The 8,009-nt window shown below is 30.9% G+C and overlaps 1 long non-coding RNA gene across 1 annotated transcript; it reads left to right on the top strand.

Annotated features, from left to right (window-relative positions):
* The first annotated feature begins 3,122 nt into the window (after nt 1–3,122).
* LOC114425516 lies at nt 3,123–5,195 on the top strand. Its single transcript, XR_003669233.1, has 2 exons — nt 3,123–3,756; nt 4,968–5,195. It is a non-coding gene; the product is annotated as an uncharacterized LOC114425516 (long non-coding RNA).
* Nucleotides 5,196–8,009: the final 2,814 nt, after the last annotated feature.

Raw genomic sequence — 8,009 nt, 5'->3', positions numbered from 1 at the left:
CTAATTAGCTAGAGCTACGTACGTACGTATTAGGACGAGCATTTTCTTAAAATTAGACTAAGTTGAGCAAGTCATTTTAATTATTTTTTAATTTTTTTATTAGTTGAGAAGTTCGTTAAACTGTTCCGTAAACAAATTTTTTAAAATAATTTTAATATTTTTTAGTAACTTCTAATATTTTTTAAACATTAATTGAAATAATATTTTTTAAAATACTAAATATTATTTTTTTATATTTTATTTCATTTTTATTCTTCAAATATTTATTCAATTTTTTATTATTTTTTAAATATATTATTTATGTCGGTATATAATTTTAAATTACTTTAACAACTAAATTTATCAAATATTTATAATTAAATAAATTAATTTTTCAACTTTAATTATCAATTTTCAGTTATGCATAGCTTCTAACTAATTTTATCCAACATATACTAAATAAGTGAAATTTTATAGCATTTATTACAGGCTGGCCTACATATATAATGATTGGAGAGGGAGTTAATCCGATGAACGTACATTTAAGTTCTAATACTAGTGCTAATTAATACGAATAATATATGATATTGGATATCGTACTTAAAGCAAAATGTTTTATCAAAGTCTCAATGGTCTCTTATATAAGGAGAGATTGGATTATCTGATTTTTATCTTCTCCTTTTAGATAATGTGAATAGGGGGTAATGTAATTATCTCATCTTTTCTCTAATAAAATATATTTTAGGATATTAGCATTATATTTTTATCTTGTAGCTAAGAGATAAAGTTTCCCTCTTATTTTATTACAAAAAGTAGTTTTAACATCGGCTTATTAACATCGGTTTTTTACAAAACCGATGTTAAGTTAAACGCGGTGGCATATTTGTAAATAAAGTATCATTCTTAACATCGGTTTTCCAAAAAACCGATGTTAACTAATGATGTTAACATCGGTTTTTTGGAAAACCGATGTTAACATATCATACGTTAACATCGGTTTTTCAAAAACCGATGTTAACTAATGATGTTAACATCGGTTTTCCAAAAAACCGATGTTAACGTGTATGCATTAACATCAGTTTTTTGAAAAACCGATGTTAATGCATACACGTTAACATCGGTTTTTTGGAAAACCGATGTTAACATATTACACGTTAACATCGGTTTTTGAAAAACCGATGTTAACGTGTATGCATTAACATCGGTTTTTTGGAAAACCGATGTTAACATCATTAGTTAACATCGGTTTTTTGGAAAACCGATGTTAAGAATGATACTTTATTTACAAATATGCCACCGCGTTTAACTTAACATCGGTTTTGTAAAAAACCGATGTTAATAAGCCGATGTTAAAACTACTTTTTGTAATAGTGACTATTTTAACACGGGCCTTTATTTTAACTAACAAAATGCTAATAAAACCACTCAACAAAAGTGGCACCCTCTACTCTTCTTGGAACATGCTGCAATTGACAATTTGAAGTTTCTCCACTTATAACTTGGGCCTAAATTCAAATAGCATGGTTAACACTTGTTGAAGAGTTTCCTTGACCTTCTTTGTTCTAGTCTTTGTCATAGGTCCTTCAATTCCTTCTAAAGATTCCTTACCCTTAGTCCTTATCATGTCCTCATCAAAAAGACAGAGAGAGAATTAATTAAATATGGAAAATAACTGTACGCTGAAAGAGTATAATAGTAAATGGGGTGACTCATGTTCTGAGTTGTGGTTTACCTTTAAAGACAAATGCTATTTTATTCCATTTTTTGGGTGAATAACGTCATTACAACTGTACTTGTTGCTGTTTGGTCTTCCATAAAAAGGTGAGAATGGAAATAAAATAAAATAAAAACTATTTTATTCTTATCTTTGCGTTTAATTTTACCGTTTAATTAATCTTGTTAAAGAGGATGATTTTTACTTATTGATAAAGAAAAAATATAATTAAAACCGTTTAATTAAAATATTATTGATAAAGTGATATAATAAAAACTCACTAAAAAACAAACCTCAGGATCTATAATCAAGTATTCACTAGAATCTAATTGCAGTACATAAATAGCAAACATATATGAGGATTAAAATATTCTATTGATCATGACCCTCAAGGAGGATATGATGTCAGTTCAAACCAACCCTTGATATTTGATTTCCAAAAGGAACACATCTCAGGTCATAATTTGTAGTATAAAGAAGGGTAAATAAAATACATTTGAATGCTCTAATGAACTGGCACAAGGAGAGTTTGCAATGAGACAGTCTTAACTATGCCCCCACTCGTCTATTTCTTCAATAAGTCATTCAGGACTGAAGTACATACCTCTTTAGATCATACCCAATGGGTGATAAATGTGTAAACTTAGAGTTGAACCTCTTTGCCAATTCCTTGAGAATTCTTGTCATCATTAACATTTTTTGAACATACAAAAGGATTGTAAACACAATTGATCATAAAAATGAATTTTGACCATAAATACAAAGCAATTTGTTCTTGTTAGGCTCAAATAAAATTGAAAGGGGAATTTCAATGAATTAATTCATCAACACATATGAAAAACACCAAATTGCGGAAACAAACCTCAATACATCCAATATGCTCAAACAACAGATATGGCATCCATGTGTGCTCCTCTATACACCTTTTGTCTTAAAGTAAATTGCATTTAAATATCATAATTTGAAGAACATCCTTGCAAGTTACAAAAATGCCTCCAGCTCATTACGTGTGTACAAATATTATATAATATTATTTTATATAAGTAAAAATTAATTAACCATGTTTAACTTAAGTAAGGAACAAAGATAAATATATGAGGTATTTAAATACTGTTAGAATTCATAGATTAGATGAGGGAAAATAGAAAACAAAAATAAGACTAAAAGATGGATTTTACTCAAAAAGAAAAAATCAGTTTACATGAAAGTATTGTGATGAAATAGGTTCTTTAACATCTCCCTGAAGAAGAAAGATTAACAAATGTCAAAATATATGCACCAACTCCACAAGAATATGAACACTACTGCAAAAGTCATTTACTACGACATAGCAACAAATACGGTTGGTCAAAAACATCGTAGAATCTTTAGATTGTAAGTTCAAGGACGGTTATTTTAAAAAGCCGTCTTTGAATTGTTATGTTTTTTTCTCTCTTATTTATCTTCTCGGGTACACTGCTGCTGACCCTTCATTTTCCACTCACCCTTCACTTTCCTCTCTCTCATTGTTGCCTTGTATCTCCCTTTTTCTTTGTCGCAAACCCTAGTGTGGTCAGGTGCCGAATCTCTGAGTCTGAGAGGCTCAGATCCACCAAGGTCGACACCAATTCTTTCCTCCTCCTCGACTCCTCTGCCCACAGTTTCTTCTGCCTCCTCACCTCGCTCTTGCTCAGTGCCGCGATGCCGGTCCCTGGGACCGGCACCGGTTTCAGCGGCGTGCTCCAGCTCAGCTCGAAGGTGTGCCCCACGCGCCACTTCGGGAGATCATGCGGGAATAGAACATGAATTTTAGAGGAGGAGGTAAGGGGTTCGATGATGCCAAGGCCGTGGAGCTTCTTGGCAATCCGTTCAATGGCGGAGGAGATCGACGGGTTCGGGTTTGAATCTCGGGAGTGGAGCAACGAATGTTGAATTTGGTTTTGGATTTGGGGAATTGAAGAGGGGAAAAATTCAATGAAGAAGGAAAGGTGTATTGAAAGTGGATATGAGTTGCAGGAAGCAACATTTCAGTAGCAGTTACTTACTTCATGGAACATGGATCAATAAAAATACGAGGTCCCAAGGTATTTTTTTGAAAAATTATTGTATGTATTAAAAATTGCCCGAATTCGGATTCGAACCGTGAAGAGGAAGTCGAATAGGTTTTTGTCTGTTAATCCTCTACAATTTCAATAATAAATTTTTACTAAACAAAGAGAAAAAATACACAAAAGAAAACTCATTTTTTGGCTCTGGCTTCCGAAAACACTATCTATTAATTTCTTCAACACCCCTTCAGTACACTTCTCCCTACTAAAAATCCATCTATTTTTCAAGAAACAATTAATTTAGCAGGATTTTTTTTTCTAGTACAGTCCTTAAACAGAATACTTGAATGCATGGAATATCTACGAATACCCAAAGAGTAAATTTTGATGATATATTCAATATATGAATTTCCTCAGAGCTTTGTGTTCTATTCTGACCTTTCTAGTTTCTTCTCCAATTAATATACCCTTAACATGTATTTTTCTCCCTTTTGCTTCGTTCTTAATTTTTTTCATTTTTAATTGTCTTATTTAAACATTGCTTGTCTCTATCGTATCAAGAATTTGTTTTCACATAAATAATTAGTCTATATTTTAAGCATTGCTTTGAGTCAGGTTTTGTACTCACTTTAGAGCACCTAAGGTATATTGATATTATTATCTTATTTTGGACTTGTTGTTTTCTAACAAGAGCAAAGGTATTGGCTTCATCACTTTCTTTTACTAATGGTTCTATTCATGTCATGCCAGTTAGTGGTTGTTTACACTTTCCTTATTTGGTTTGTATCTTCATACTGGAAGTGCCATGACTTTGTAATTCATAATCACATGGTTGATGATAATGGAAGCAGGAGAACAAACTTAAATTTGTTCACAACTAACAATTTGAAAATTATGAATAACAATTTGAACAAACTTTAATTTTTTTTATGCTGATGTTGTATGATTTTTTATACAAATTCTAGTTTTTTAAGGCAAATTATTTTAGGTAGTTATACTTGTCTTTATAATATGATTTCACTAACATCAGAGGTTCCAGATTATGGCATGACTTTTGTGAATGGAACTTCATCAAAGTAAGTTTTCTTTAATAATTTGGATTTTAAGTCCAGTTTGTGTTGACTCAAATTTTATTTATGCGAGAAATTTGATTTATTTTAAATTTTTTGTCATTTCTTTTTCTTTTCTTTTCTTATAATTATGCAAAAGATTTAGTTGTTTGTATTCCTCTTTTTCTTTGTTTGCAGGGCCTGTTGCCACCCCTTGATGCTCCACACCATTTGCGCAAACATGAATGGGGTCCTTATCGAGAAGGTAGGCCTTTGCATTTTAGGATAATTTGTAACAGTTATATAGAGTAATAAGTAGATATGGAAGGATTTGAAACATATGGTTTGTGCAGGGATTGGTTGAGCTTCTTTAATTTGAGTGACACATAGCATTCGAGCTGGTTGTAAATTGATCTTTGCTTGTCTTTTTTATTTAGTTCAGCTTGAGATGTTTGATGATTGCCTTTGGTGGACTGCCTGGGTTGGAAGAGAGTATTGAAGAAGATGATAACTTAAAGGTAATACAATGTTTCTTTTAGTATTTATACATGCTTGTAACCTATAATTGTGAGACTGCTGCCAACTACTTATTACATGCTTGTAATCAGTATTTTATTATTTTTATATTATTTATATCACATAATATATGAACTATTTAACTAATCCACACATGACCTGAAAAAAAAAACTAATTCTCGTATAAATTAATTAAGAAAGGTATTTAATTTAAAGAAGTTACTATCTTCTTGGTTCTTATTTTTTATTTATTCATGCTTTTAATTTTTTAATCTAAATTTTGACTGAAACTAATTAGAAATGTCATTACTTTTAGTTCATGTATTTAAATATTTAAATAACAACATTGGTCAACTGTAGATATGGCCGTAGATAATCAATGTCATTATTGATAATCAATGTTTCTGAAACTATTACATTTGAGTAATATAATTATCACAGGAATTAAAGAATAGTCGTAATTCTTTTTTATTCTTTGATTTCTTTTTAAATTTTTTTAATTTTTATCTAACTTTTAATGTTTTCAACTTTATAGCTCACAAACGAACTTTGGACCATGCAGATGCAAGATAAACAATGTTGTCTTATGTTCTTCATAGTTTGTATTCAATCTTTTTTTATTATTTTTATTTTTCTATTAACAACCTTGTCCCATATTGTAGGAAGATAATGAATTATTTAGGATGATGCAAATTAAGGAATTTTGGAGGATGAATTATTTAGGAGTGGAAACACGTCAACGCAAAGCAAAAATAGAAAACACTTCAATTCAAAGACGGTGTTTACATCAACACCGTCTTTGAAAGTAGGCATTCAAAGACGGTGCTTACATCAGTAACGTCTTAGAATGTCTACTTTCAAAGACTCTGCTTACCTCAAGTAGGCATTCAAAGACGGTACTTACTTCAGCAATGTCATAGAATGCCTACTTTCAAAGACATTGCTGAGATAAACACCGTCTTTAAAAGTTGCTCACTATCAAAGATGGTGTTTTGGGACTCGTCGTTGAAATTTTTATGTTTCGACAACGTCACATTCAACGACGTTCGAAAAAACATCGTTGTATCCCTTATTTGACCGTCGTAGAATCACTTTTTTCCAGGAGTGGAAAGAGCAAACAAGACATAAAAGTTTAGGGATTCTCAAGTACATAAAGGTGCATGGATAACAAAATTTCATAATCATGTGTAATTCATATTCTCCATTAATCGCATGTAGAACATTAATCACTGACTTTGGAAGTACTAATAAGTAAATGGAACATTCATTCACCTGGAGGTCTCCAAGGTACAAAAATTTCCATCTCCTAAGACTAGCACGAACAGCAAGGTCCATATCTTCCTATTCAACTATATTTCCTGGAAATGCGATAAGCTTTTTTATTTTTCTTTGTCTACCCAAGTTTGTCTAAGTATGTTATATCATATATAGTATAATATACCTAATATAATTAATAATAATTAGATAGTTACCCTATAATATGCAATGTATAACATAATTATATATTATCTCTCTAAAAAAACATAATTATATTATTAACTATAATATCTAATTAACCCAATTAGGATACAGATTAATTACAACAATATAGTGTCATTGGATAAAATATGTCACTTAAACGACTGATTATTGACTGCTTGTTCCATAAACTCCAATTTTAAGAGGGTATAACAATTCACATGTTAAACCAATTGCGCAGGTAATTATTGCCAATAACTTTAGTCCTACCTCCTAACTCCTAGCCATGGTCTAGAAAAGGGAAACAATAAGATAAGCAAGACTCTTTGGTGAAGTACACCCAACAGAAATTAGTCGTTATAATTCCGGAGAATATGAGGTCTCAACCATGACAATTACTACCTACACGGTATGAAAATTGGCCAAGTGCTTCAATAAAAGGCATAGACTCGATATGTCCTACATTAAACAAAAGTCATTTTAAATTAACATTGATAGCAAGTTCTAGCATTTTCATAGTACTGCTAAAGTCAATACTATTTGCAGCCACTACTTGAAGTGAGAAATGTTTTAGCCCACCACACATGATTTTTATTTGTAAAATTAAAATATAGAAAAAATGAATAATGTAGTATTGGAAATCAAATTCTACCTTAATAAAAATAAATATAAAAATATTAATTTACCAATATTTCCACCCAACTCTGACACAAACATCAGTTGAGCCTTCTTTTTCATCAACTGGTTTTGTGCCACACTCTCTATCCATTCTTGGATGGCATCAGTAACGTGTGGAACAACCTACCAATACAATAAAAGGTGAAATCAGAACCAAGACACATTCAACCCAAAACAAATGAATTTGGAGGAAAACCCATAATGACTAAATATACCTCTACAGTCTTGCCAAGATAATCTCCTCTTCAATAAGACATCAATAGAAAGTTACCATGTTCCAATAACAAAAACCAGTCACAATAACAGAAAGTTACATTGTCATTCACCATTTTTATAAGCTTATGTTCAAAACTTCAAATTATTTTAAATTAACAATCAATTTCTTCTTGTTAGAGCTGAAAAAAATATTATTTATAAGAAAATCAATTATTTATAAAAAAAATATGATTTATGTTCTTCGATTTGGTTGATCCCCAAGCACAACCATGACTATTTGTTGCATATTCTTATGTTTTTTATGACTTTTCCTCTTCTATCCTTTTTCCCCACAACGTTAAATGTGTCTTCTAAAAATCTTTGAACCTCTCT

The sequence above is a fragment of the Glycine soja genome, chromosome 9 (genome assembly GCF_004193775.1).
Source record: "Glycine soja cultivar W05 chromosome 9, ASM419377v2, whole genome shotgun sequence".
Lineage (NCBI taxonomy): Eukaryota > Viridiplantae > Streptophyta > Magnoliopsida > Fabales > Fabaceae > Glycine > Glycine soja.
This window is presented reverse-complemented; position numbering and strand designations above follow the sequence as displayed.